At 40.3% G+C, this 14,024-nt stretch overlaps 1 protein-coding gene across 3 annotated transcripts in view; it reads left to right on the top strand.

Annotated features, from left to right (window-relative positions):
• Window positions 1-4,102: 4,102 nt before the first annotated feature.
• Window positions 4,103-14,024, top strand: part of LOC125771243 (EGFR adapter protein-like) — a 74,886-nt gene continuing 64,964 nt past the window's right edge. Inside the window, exons 1-2 of one of the 3 annotated variants that reach the window (XM_049441655.1) lie at window positions 4,103-4,429; window positions 7,163-7,637. The gene's annotated coding sequence lies outside the window, so the exon portion shown is untranslated. Of the gene's footprint in view, window positions 7,638-14,024 lie in introns of all 3 variants that reach the window. The other 2 variants (XM_049441654.1, XM_049441653.1) reach the window with 2 other exon arrangements.

The raw sequence follows: 14,024 nt of genomic DNA, 5'->3' as shown, positions 1-14,024 counted from the left end.
TCGCTGCGCTCCTCTACGTCTCGTGCCGAAAGGGTTACTGATGAGCATCTTCCTGATGGGGCGTCCTCATCACGTGCCCAGCCTACGCATCATTCAGGCTTTGACGACCGTCAGGCTATCTACACCGCAAAACGGCTTTGTTAGCTTTCGCTTCAATCTCCTTCTCCACACGCCATGCTGTCACACACCGCCAGAGATAGGTCTTAGCACCCGCCGTTCGGAAATGGTGAGTGCATTGGTGTCCTCCGTTAGCATAGTCCAGGACTCATGCACGTAGAGGACTACCGGACGTATCAGTGTGCGATATATCGTGCATTTCGTGTGTTGCTGGATCCTTCTGGACCGCAGGAGTTTGTGGAGCCCGTACTAGGCACGATTTTCCTCGACAATGCGTCTTCGAATTTCGTTGTTCATGATGTTGTCAGAAGTTACGATCGTACCAAGCTAGTAGAACTTCTCTACCATCTCGAGATCGTCGCCGTCAACTGATACTCTGCTCCCGAGTCGGGCTCTATCACGGTCAGAGCATCCGGCAAGCAGATACTTTGTTTTCGTCGTATTGATCCTCAATCCAATTCTGTCGGCCTCGCGTTTCAGTCGGGCGTCGCACACCGTCGCAGATGTACGTCTGAAAAAAATTCTAGAGCTATGGTATGAAATTATGCACGAAGAGAAATGCGTTGTCGTTTCGTTCACGAGGAAGCGAAATCCCGAAAGAAAGCGATAAAGCTTACCCGCGATCTTACTGACCGGGTGTTCGTTAGGATCCTGTACTGCTGCTTAGTAAGGTCTGTAGTGGAGTACGCAACTGTTGGAGCCTATGATGCACGCCACGCTTAAGTTGGCATGAACACAACGGAAATATAACACACAAAGACTACTCGTCGCAAGACAGCTTGACTATCGGAACTCCTCGCCGGCGTTGCTCTCTAAAATAAACATTTACGTCCCGGCAAGATCGCTATGCTAGATCACTACTTGATCTAGGCGAATGTCGTCCATTCCTTGTGATGTGCCATGAATCCAACGCCGTTTTGTCATCGTAACGAACGCCGTTAATGACCTACGACGGGTCCTAATTTCACTGTGATTCATCAACCTGATCAAGCGCAGGATGTGTATGGATAACATCGTCCATAACCGCCCCCGCCTGTTCCGCTGGTCACGGTGCCTTTAGAGTCCCTGATGATCGACCTCCGCTGCAGGTAGCTCTAACCACAACAGACTAAGCCGCTAAAATTTTAAATCATCGATTGATTACATTTACATTTATCGCGTTACATTTTTTAAACATACACATCGCCTGGCAAAATATAGTTTTTTGGGAAACGCTTGTAAACATTCAAAAATTTTCATAAACAGCAAATGTGATACAAAATATAAGAAAGAAATAAAAAAAACAAACAAACAATGCGATCTCTCCGTAGCATGTAATGGCTATTCGGAAGCATCCATTTATTCAAATTCAAAAATTATATTTATATTAAATACATTTCTATTATCTCTTCTTGGCTTTAACGACCTTACAGGTCACGCCGGCCATTTCTGGCTTACTAGACTTATGTTTACCACGTAGCCGGATAGTCAGTCCTTGCTACGGGGGGACGGTCCGGATGGGATTTGAACCCGGTCCGGCTGTGTGGACTGGCGCCGTTTATCACATGCACCATCGGGCCGCCCCACATTTCTATTATATAAAGATATATAAAGAGCATCAAATCTGGTACAACAGAGAGCTTACTTTTATATACAAAATGCAAAAAACGTATTTAAATAATAATTACTCAGTGTTGAATAGCGCAAGGTCACCAAACCGATTTGCAATGATATTTGTAGCTAGAAATCTCACTCTATTGCAGCTGTACATAATGGACTTGCTTGTTAGTTTTTTTTTAGCAGAGACTGACTCCACTGAAGACCACATTCGTTTATGATGCAAATCAATCGTCAAAAAACCAACGGGAACATGCATACATTAGATGCCGGCTTATGGCAAAATGAGAAACCTTTTAAAATATTTGAAGAAGGCGTGTGACTGCCACATTCTTCGGATACTTTGGCCAGCCGATTCAAGGCAGGCAGGTTAGTACCCTTCAACTGATGGAGGTGATCAACTGATGGAGGTGTGTCGAGACAGACTGTCTTGGAGCGAACAGTAAGTGGGCCGTCGTGAGATTGAACTTGGTAAAATGGTGTGTGAATTAGAAGTTTTAAAATCATTCCTAAATTATTTCAAACGGAAATTTTAATACTGGTGCTAGAATTCGTTGAACTTGAAGAAAGTGTTATATTGAACAATGATATGCACCACGACTGCCTAAAATTGGTTGGGTACTGTAAATGCTAAAAGGTGAAATTAGTGTAGGTATCATGCAACCGGCAAACGTTCGCCTACCGACAACACCAATGGTACGATGGTGGCTCCGAAGCAAAGCACGGAGTGAATGAAAGATCATCGATTAAAGTATGAGAAGAAAGGGGGCTTAAGCAGCGGCAACACGTGGTGCGAGTCAAGCAGATGATAAAGATGCAGAAAGGAGAGCTTCGAAGAGGGAAGAGAGAAACAAGAGCCAAACCGATGATGAGGGAAAACACGAACACGAAGGTAATGGAGTAATAGAGAAGGTGAAGGAATTTGAAAACATAAAACCTATCGTCTTGTGGTGTGTTTTTTCTTCTGTTTTGTTGTTGTACCTCATAAAATCATCGAGAGCATCCGAATTGTGGGAATTAAAATAGAAATCCTCCTAGGGGCTGCTTGTTTTAATTTCTTTAAAAGGAATTTAAAATTTTCTTTATGTTTTTAGTGTCTATTTAATATAAAATAAGAAATGTTTTATTTCTTGCCTCAAAGCGCTTTAAACCACATTTATATAACTTACGTTATTTCATGCACAGTGAGTTAAAAACGTTAGCATGTTTGATTATTTCAAAATGTCTGTTGCTATTATATACTTTGTAAATATAGCTACCTATAGAACAGTTTTGAACAATTTGGGAAAAAGGGAAAAATAGGGAACCGATGTAAAGTGAAGGGCTATGCAGGCGTACACACACACACATATATACACTGTGTCAAATTGGAGGCCACTGCGAAGCATCGGTGTAGGTTAGTTTCGACAGGGTGAAGTGAAAAACCACCGATGCAAAACTATGCAAAGGTTCGGTATGAAAGAGAAACCTTCCGCCAGTGTGGTGGAATGAAGCGGGAAAGAATGACACAAGAATTCCTCTAAATGGAACGGAAAGAAAAACGAATGTTGCAAGAACGGAAGAGACGAAAACGGATCTCCAGTTCCTCCGGTGGCCCCGCTGTGTTTATCTCCTGAACCGTGCTCGGGAAAGATGAAGCTGTGGAAGAGAAGTAGGGCTAAAGAAAATGACTCGTCAAGGTGAAACGAGTTCAGGTGAAATGGGGCTTCCATTGGGATGGGTCTGGTGATTGGGCGGAAATGGTGCAGAGAGGTGCAAGAAAATGAGAAAGAGCACCATAGGCCATAACCGAAGCACATGCCCAGGATGGGGGGATAGCTTATTTGAGGTGTGCCCGGGAATGAGTTAAGGAACGACGAATGATGGAAATTAAAAAAAGACAGAGAGGAATCATGAAAACGGCCCTAAACACTGCACACAGACATACGCAAACAGGGGGATTCAAAGGGGATAGCCTGCATGGCCAGATTGTGCCGGCCGGTTGTTGTAGTTGTAAAAGGGCAGTTTATTAGGGCCACTGCACACCGGTTCGACGATATGCTCTGGAGCTCGTGTGAGAAGAGTAACTTTTTATTACATGACGATAAGCGAGGATATAATGAAGAAAACCTTAAATGATATGTGCATGTAGCATTCATTTTTATTTATTTTATGGAATATAATAAACATATTTTAAAACTTTCTTATTTCTTTCGTACTGATCAACATAACTAATACACTTCGAACCCTGAATTATTTTTAACTTTTTACATATAAAGTAACTACAGTATTGAGAATGTACATCTAATATTGCTGTAAGTTTTGTTTGTAACTCACAGCTACAGGAAGTACTTTAGTAAATTTTAAAAATTTCAAAGTTTATTTATGTTTTAACTCCTATATCCCAGCTAAAATTATACTTGATACTAACACTTTCAACGTACGGAAAGTGCGCAACCGTCCGGCATGGAGCACTCTCTTGCCACGATAGAAGACGCCAGTCTGCATAGCCCTAGCTGAGCAGACCGGAGCCGGCATCGGTACGCGTTTAAATGTGGCTTTATTTGACGGAAAGCTCTCGCGCGGAACGGTAACGTTGGATGGTAGCGCGTGTGTTCAACGGATCGACCGGTTTGTTGTGTATGCGCGCGCGCGTCCGCTTTCGAGTGTTCAACGTGAATATTGTTGATGTTCTAACTTAACGTTCTAAGGCGAAAAGTGTTGTGTTTTGTTGAAGGTATGTGAAGAAAAGATAAGGATTTTAGACAAAAAAACAGTTAAATTAGAAGTAAAATACGAAAAAACGAGGAATTGTGAAAAACGAATAAAATAATAAGCATAATTTAAAGTAGTGAAAAATCACAACAAACATATAAAAACGTAATACAGTAAAAATAAATTAATACCGGTTTGATGTTTTAGTGCGTCGAAACGCAAATGCTTTGAAATCTTCTTGCACGATCATTCGTCAAAGTGATCAGGTGTTTTCGATTTGCTATAAAATCTGAGAGGAAGAATGTATACCGTTGTGTATGTGAGAATATGATGTGAGAGTTTTCGATTGAGTCGTTGTGTGTGTGTGTATTGTGAATTGAAATCAAAAGCAAATAGTTTGTGAATAGAACTGTATCCAGAAATTAGAGGCTATTTCGATACTCCTGGAGAGTGACTAGGTTTTCTTGTCTTCGAGTTTTAAGTAAATGACTTGGTAAAAATGTACCTGTGTGGGTACAATTAATGCAATTAGTTGTCAGGGTCGGTTAAGGGGAAGACTTGTTTTGTGCTTCCATCGCCCTGGCTCATGTGTCGTGCAGTGATGCAGACTTCCCGTCTGCATATGTGGCCCGCTAAGCGTAACGTGCACAGTGTCAATGTTCCAAATCCTTGCACGGGTCAGACGAAGGTCGGGAATAGGATCCTTATGGCGGCATTGATGGACTGTCGTAAACGAATGAACCCTTGGATGTAGTAGGAGAGAGCTCATACATAATATGTTAAGATTGATAACGATTATTTTAAAAAAATATATAAACTTAAGAAATGTACCATGCAGTATTAACCATTCATGAAGACATGACGTGGGAAGAAAATTAAATTACAATACCTACGCTTTAAAGCAACGAACTTAAAACCAAAACGGGAATAATTTTTAATATCCTCGAAATGTTTTAATGACACTGAAACTACTTAACCACAAAAACAAGAATAAAACGATGTTTTTAAAGCGCTATTATGACAAAAAGCCACATAAAATTCAGCCAAACATGAAATACGATGTAATTAAACATCCACGGTGTAATTGTTGGCGGTTGAAGCAATAAAACTGGCAAATAAATCAGCTTCAATACCTAATTAATGATTGTATGGCAATACTAACGCACTGCCAACCCAATACCCAGCAGGGAAAGCAGAAAAGATGACCATGTTGTCTTGTCCTTTCGAAAAAGACAAAAATAATATGGCCGGCTGGTAAGCAAATCAGTTGCAGAAAAGTATTTCCATACCATCGGCAATCGTCATCGGCATTCCCATATCAAAACCTGTTTGTGACAGATTTTATTCTTTTTTCTGTCTCAAGTCAGTTGCCTTTTTTTCGTGCAAATTTTGTACAAGTATATCGATTTCAATATCTCACTGAAGCGTGGTGGGCGAAGAACAGGGCAGGAAGGTGTTGCAAATCTCACGAGAATAAAAGCCATCTCGGGGTGAATGTGATGGGCAGGTTTTTTTGTAAAGAAGTGAAAGAAAGAATAAAACATACACGGGATGTGAAATGTGAACCGTTATAGCCCGTGCCCACGCACGCATAATCGCTTTCTCATGCAAATGGGAAGGAAATAAATATGTTACCAATAAGAAATTGGCAACGCGGTTTGAGTGTCGTTCCGAAAAGGTTTTCAAAGTTTGACCATATTTAAACGTAATTGTTTTTGTTTTACGCTTGATGTCGGAATGTAAATTACAATTAATAATGGTGGATACTGTTTGTTATCTTAATGCGTTCTAACAAGGGCATTGATTTCGAGTCGTTTGATATGATGTTAACTAAGGAGGATGGGATGTTAAAATGGAAGTACAAATATTAAAAGAAATTCACTCGAACCATATTTCAATGTTAAAGGGACTATCATTATTTTGCTTATGGTATTCAATTAACTTTTCGTAAATTTTTAATTTTTTTACATACAGTCGTAGACATCAAAATTTTACAAACACGTGCAAAACTATTTTGATTAACCATTAAGCCGTTGTATAATGCTCACGATTATCAAATCTTTTATTATTCAAATAGGTTTTTGAGTGATAAGTGTGTAGCTTAAGTTTAGCTTTCGCGCGCTCTGCCTAAATTGGTTAGTCACTGTGAACGGGTGGGAACTAAATAAATAGAAAACAAATGGCAAGGAATTAAGAAAAAAAAACAGAACTCCATTCCCTCCCGAATCGAGCAGTCAACTATCGGAGCAGTTAAGAACCGGTATCGGAAGCGGCCGAAGTACATAAATAACCCTCCGCCTGCGCCTGCTACGCCTTCCAAGATGGTCGCATTCCCTTTGCGCTCCCCGACTTGCAGCTTGAGGGAAGCTGTAAGGTTCTGCGTGGAGTCGTATTCGTGCGTTTGCATCTGCGTGCGACAAATATTCCGCAACGGCATTCGTTGTGAGTCGATTCGCCCTTGCATCCCGGCCAGGCCTGGATGGGTTAACGAAATTCCCTCAGAATCGTTAAAATTTTCCCACTACTCTGGATGAATTCGCACCGGGCGAATGTGTGTGTGTGTGTGTGTGTGTTTGTGTGCTATTTTACTCGTTTTCCTCTCATTCCATTAAATTATTTCTCCATTCTTCAAATGCAAGAAGACGTCGGTTCGATCCTCCATACAAGCCGGCCCCGTTCGGGCCCAGCGCTGATGTCAGCGCCTTGAAAGTAATGTTCTCGTTTATTTATTTTTTTCTCCCTCCGCTGCCAGCAGGTTTGTGATCCAGCCCTGTTGATGGGCTCTCGGGTTAGTGTGTGTGTGTGCATATTTTTTTTCTGTCCATTTGCTAGTGGTACGATCTAGTGTTTCGATCGCGAAGTCAAGCAGTGCCGGGGCAAGTGTTGTGCTGAGCCAAGCCAAAGTGTGTGGGATTCGTTCGATGCTAAGCGTTAGCCCGGTCGTTGGCCTACCGGATGATAAGTGTTATTGGTGATGTTGTGGTAGGTTTGTGTAGTTGTTTTTACATCCTGGATGTGCAACAGTGTAAGGAAGGTTGGTGGTTATTGTTTAAATCTACCAAATGACGGAAAGCTATTACTAAGTGCATAGTGAATAGAAGTGATTTATGAAAGAAAGAAAATTTTGTGTAAAAGCAACGTATAGAAACAAGCAATAGTACAATATTTTGATGATAACAATTTAACGGCGCTACAAAAACTGAAAGGAAACGCACCGTGCAGCATCATTAGTAAGTAATCGAATACATATTTTTTGCTAACAACACCATTTTGGATTAAATAAATACGTTTGTATAAATTCACATGAACACCTCTTTCATTCTGATAAAGATAAAAACAACATCTGGAAAAATTGCTAGGATTTTGTTTTTCAGCTTATTGGCACTCCACAACAATTTTTGGCATTACGAACGATAATGATGATAGCAGAAAAATTACATAAATAGCATTTTTTCCATTGTCCAAAAAATTATACATTAACATTTGCTTTAAAATGGCGCTTCAAACGGAACTGCCGGTCGAAGAATGGATACCAAATAAAAACCGAAATTTAATGGTTGCGACCCGATGCAACAAAAGCTCACAGCATTTGATTATTGGCATTTTTATTACGATCGTAATTATTTGTGCTTCTTTTGCGTAAGCACTGCCGCCCAGCGTATTGAACTGACTCTTTAAAAAAATTACTCCACCAACTGACTCCAACCAAAACATGGATATTGTAAGTCCCGGCGCTGAGAGCAAAAATTCCATCTGCAACGTTTAGCATGGGCACGATATAATTATGTTCTTTAAAGTATTGCCACCCAAAATCACGATCGGTTCGTGCAGTTGCAAAAATATACAAAGAAACGAAAACACGATTATGTCACGCTCAAACATTGCCGAAAGGCAAAAACCATTTAAGGGCGTAAGTATAGGCACGATGCCGGTGTACCGGTAATTACTGTTTAGAAAATTGAATTCACAGCCAATTCGGCTACCTCCCGCACGCGGTTCAATTTAAAAATGGGGTGTTTTTTTTGTCCCAGCTTGGTACTTTCTCTCAAATAGCTTCTCTTTTAAGTGTTCAGCCGTTTCTTACATTGGTGCAGCTCATATGGTTTGGTTACAGCATGCAAGCTCATCCCCGGATAAATTTCCAATAGAAAGAAAAATTGATTTGGACTTATTTATTTCACGTTTCCTGTGCTGTTCGCCTAGTCGACAATGCGACTAATTACACAACCACATCGTGCAGTCAAAATGGCGCAAAATGCGATCGCTTCAGACAGTAATCTGGTCCCCGTGCTACAAATATGACATTCACGATTCTCAGCTGTAAGCGAAAGCTTAGATACCGCCACCACCATCGGGTAGAATGTTATCCTTGTGCGCCCGTAGCCGATGCACCCAGCGCAGACAACACAGCACGGGGTGTGCACCGTACCCTTACGATGCATTAGTGCAATGCATGCTGTGAGAGGACGCCAACGAGACGGTACCGTGGTGATGCTTTCTGTTGCGATCGGTTTCGGATCACTGTTCCGACCGTATTGGCAGGGTGAACTGATGATGAAAAATGGGCTCGCTAAATGCTATTACTGACTTTTCATTTTATTTTTCATATTCAAACGGGGGAGGGCGTGTTATATTCTGGTTTTACTGCAACGTGCAAATTGATAGGGTTTGGTTATGTGCTTCATTTGAATTAAATCAATGCAATATGAAATCAAAATTTATTTTGAAAAAAGTATTTTGAAATTTGAATTAATAAGGTGATAATCAATAAGTTGCAGGATAGAATTGGCGCAATGTGATGAAATTTGTGATAAAAAATTTCAAAACATTCAGTGACTCGGTTTCCTTTATGACCAGGGTATTAAACAATCTCTTCGAACAATTCGACTTGAAGGAAATTTTACATTTTCACAAAAATTTAAGGAATGATTATATTAATTTCAGTAGAAAATCAAAAAATAAAACTTACGTCTTGTTAAGCCGTTCAATGGGACACTCGAAATTTCGAGAAATGCAAAATAATAAATACTTTCATTTCACGACTCGTTTGTTTCTAAATATTTTCGTGTTCGTGTATAATAATTCAACAGCATTGAGAAGAACTGAACCATGCTTTATTCTAGTTTTAAAATATCTGTTTAATGAAACAGAAAATAATTCCATACATATTTTAGCATATTCGGCAGTAAAGTACTGTTCTGCATAAGCTCCACAAACTTATCAATTAACAGCAACGGATCGCTCCCGAGATAAATATTTCCTTCCCAGGATGTTTCATCATTTAATACCCTACCTTTTTACATGCTACCTAGTGGTAGACATCTTTTTTTGTTCGTGTGCCTACCCCATCAGCACTTTGGCCTTCACTCGCAGTCCGGTAAGCCGACCATAAATCGCTAATACGGCAGCGAAACCGCGCACCGTTCGATTTTTCTTACTTTTCAACCCCGATCGACGGATCGATCGATACCATCCGTCGTTGGCCATCGTCGCCATCGTGCTCTGGTGCGTTCCGGCGGTACCTTTCTTTTCATGTTTACTCCCATGCCGGAGGGGCTATTAAGAGATTTGCTTCATTTTTCTTCATCACTCGCGTCAGCTTAACGGGCCAAACCTTTGCCTAGGTCAGCCGGGTTTGGCGGAACGGAAGGTACCATTTCTTGACGATGGTTTCGATTGCGATTGAATCTCTCGGCAATGGTATAATGGTTGAAGGTGTAAGAAAATCAGGAAGCTTCTGTTCGGGAAGAACGAGGCTGTCGTTGCTGTACAAGATCGATCCATGGATTGTGTTGATCGCATAAGTCATGACATGATCGTGAGCTGTATCACTATCGCAAGCTACCAGCATTGATTTTGGAATGAATTTTTATGGGAAAAACAGTGCGTTTTGCGACTTAATATAAAGGATTAAACTTATTGAAATAGAAACAAAGGTTAACATATATAACTTTTGTCCGATTGCTGAAAAATTATTATGAAATTAAAATTCTCGAGAAATTGAGAACCAATTTTATCGACTTTTCACTGCACTATAACCTACGGCGCAGATGAAGATGCTTCGTTTCGTCAAGCCTGGCAGACGTCGTAAAGCGACATGAAGAGTTCTCTTTAATAAAGTGCAAGCCGTACCACCATCGTACACGGAAACAACGCAAAAGCCAGACTTGATGAGATTTGAGAGGATGGAAAATCAATTTTACAACCCGCCACAGGCAACGCGGGGCGGCTGCCTGAGCAGCTAACCGAGCCCAAACAGAGCTGACGGAAGCGTGTCGAAATATCGGCAAGAGGCGGCACTATAATCGAAGCGCCCGAAGTAATCGCTATCTCAAAACCGGAGCATCATCATTCGGAACATAGAGAAGACGCGCTTCCGCGGCGTTGAATGGGAGAAGCGAAAGAAATTGCCGGCTGGCCTGTAGGGATACCCTTCATTCGTATGTTACGTTGCTTTGGTTTGGCGAAGTGTTTCATATTTTTACTTCACTCTCGTGCTTGTGTGTGTGCGTGGGGCAAGAGTTTTTCACATCTCCCATACTAGAGGCAGGTGCACTTCCTTCACAGAGTGGCGATGGACGACATCTTACAACTTACCGAACCAAAGCACAGAAGCTTTTGCAACAACATAAGAAATGACGAGCAGAAAAAAAAAATCGAAACCATAGCTGCAAGTCAGTTCGTTCTGTTAAGTTGCGAGTTGTTTCACCTTTCTGCGGCCCTGGAGCGTTGGAAGTTTTGAAGATCTTTTTTAGTTTGGCGTGGGGTATTTTTTCTTCGCTCATGTCTGCATGGCACGATTTATGGAAGTGGTGGTTCTCAAAAGCGTTGGTTTTTTTGCTAGTGCTGCTGACTTCGGTCACCGTGTCTGGGTAAATGAGCTGCAATTTTTCTCCCGTTAGTCGGTGCTTACTGAGGCATTTTTTGGTGTTTCGGCGAATGCTGACTTTTTTTTCCCTTTCGGTACAAAGTTTGAGTGATTAATCATCACTGGGTGGACGATGATCTTATTAATGTGCGCAAAGTATAGGGTGTTTTACGATAAGGCTTAACGATTCACCGGATGACACGATATCAGTCACAGGAAGATTGTTTTTTATTTGGTTTTGTTTGAATGTTTTTTTTTCTTAATGGCTGTATTTTTAAGATACAGGATAGCATGTATTGATACAAAAGGGAATTAATCTACAATTGAGTGAAATTTTAGACCGTAAAAAGCTTTCAGTACAGTACAGCGTACCAGAATTAATCAATTTTCAAGAATTCGATGTTTTAGCACGTAACAAATATTGTAAGTTGATTGTTTTGTGTTTGTGAGGATGTAAATTTGTAGAACTATTAGCATTCATTGTTAAAAGCTTCGAAACCAATATCTGCAGATATCCTTCAATATAATTTTAAAGAAAAAAATTCAGGTAGAAAAGATTTAAATTTTTACAAAAAAATGAATTTTCATAAGATTTAACTTTTATCTAATTTAATTTTAATGTTATGATTAATTAAATACCTACATTTTTTAATTGCAAAGTATATGATTTCATATTGAGATGAGGCTTAATTACCGACTTTGACAAATATAAAACATTTTTTATTAAATTTTAAATCAATTAAATACATCTTTCGTTAATCGACTTAGCAACAAGCAAATGTTCAAAACGGAAATAATCGGCAAAATCCCGAAGGAACTTTAAAAATCTTTGGATAATTCAACTAAAATTATTCTTCAATCCAACATTTCGTGCACCTTTCCTTTGCTTTTCGTTCATATAAAATACCGTCCTGGAATCTGGACGTGGCATTCGTCAAGCTCAATCTCACAAGCCCACCGACGAATGGTGATGGTGGTTAGGGATGCGTCTTAAACTCTCGCATTTTAATGCATTGCTTGCTTTAATCGACGCGTGTAATTAACCTTCGGTCGGTGAAGGCATCGTATGCTTACCGAATACCTGCCGGAATGATCGTACATAACTAAAGCCAATGTGAGAATAATGGAGAAGAGACTGAAAGGCAGGCACAAAACCGCAGCTCGCAGCCCATCGAACCAGCTGGAATTCGATCCTTGCGATCTTTGGGATGTGTTGATGGGTTGGTTCGGTCAGCCGATCACTTTAATACGTGACTTGAAAAGTTTACTGTTGCAGCGTGGTTATCTTTTCTGCTGCAAATCGGATCACTGAAAACTGACATCCTGACAATCAGTTGTTCGTGGTTTATAAACTATTCGCGTGGTTCATAAAAATGGTCCATACACTTTTCAACGTAGCTTTGTGAGCATAAAAATGGCAATGAATTGTGTCATAACATCGTTAACCTTTGGAAGTAAGCAGCTGCTTGATACAAGCCCATTGTACAACACCACCCATCAAAGCTCATGCTTGTAGGATCATTTACATCGTTCAAATGTAGCATGTAAGCGTTAATGGCGATTAAAATGTTGGTGAACGTGTACAGAAAGCCTTGTCGAATAAAACCATTTGTGTGCAATGAAAAAGCTGTATTTGTGAGTCGGTGTGTGATGGCTAAAAAATCCTATTAAAAGCAACAAGTCCCATAACATGCACTACACATCACGATTTTATAAAAGTGTTGGCTCAATTGCATCAATATCCGGAAGGTAATGGTACTACACTCGCACTATGTAATTATCAACCATCAGAGATGAGTGAATGTTTCATGTATTATCTGGCACGAATCGATGTTTATCTACTGTTCGTAAAATGTTACTTGAGAGCATAAGTACCATTGAATAGATGAATTAAAAAAGTTTTGCTTCACTCCAATCAAACCCCACCGAATGTCGAGCGGTTAGATAAAACAAAGCAAATAGAAACTCAATACAGCACAACATTGTCAAACAGCTATCGATAAACAAACAGCTGCTGGATTTCGTTTATTTCACACAGTTCTAGCGGAGTGGGACAGTAGGATTTCGCTTATTTCAACCCTAGCGTCGGGAAAGTCTTTGGGAAGAAATTAATTTCAAAAAGCTCATAAAGCGTCGGTAAATAGTGGAATGAATGGTAAACTTTTCCAATCCGTCGCTTATTTGGTGAAGTGTACCGAGAAGTCTTGGTGGGTGGGCGTTTGCTAAACTGTGACAGTTTGAATTTTGTGTTCGATTTCGAAGGAAAAAAGTCGTTCGATTGTATTTCATTTACTGCAAAGCGATAAAATAAATTTGCACTAAGTTCATGTTCGTTTTGAAGTTTTAAGTTTTACACGATATTGATTTTGCACAATTTCTCGGAAACTTATTACAAAAGTCTTTTCTGTGTGTTTCTGTCAAACATGGCCTTGTACATCGGAAATTCATATTCAGACATACAATCATGATCTCGGGCAAATCTGTCCATCCTTCCCACCCATCACTATTTATCTAAACCACCTGCATTTCCGAAAACGGTCGTCTAAATGCTCTTTACTCCGATTCAAAGCGATGGATACGAATTCCTTGTAGTAACCTGTTCGTTTCTCTCGCTCCGGGTCCACTGCAAGTGACTGCAAAGGCCATCCGTAACCGAAATGAAGTTGGAATGAGTTTACTCTCTCTCTCTCTTTCTCTCACTCCCTTGTTTCCATTTGCAGCATCATTCCCTTACGCGGTTGCGGTTTGT

This window comes from Anopheles funestus, chromosome 3RL (genome assembly GCF_943734845.2).
Source record: "Anopheles funestus chromosome 3RL, idAnoFuneDA-416_04, whole genome shotgun sequence".
NCBI lineage: Eukaryota > Metazoa > Arthropoda > Insecta > Diptera > Culicidae > Anopheles > Anopheles funestus.
The sequence above is the reverse complement of the archived record's forward strand: the minus strand, read 5'-3'. Positions and strand labels throughout refer to the sequence as shown.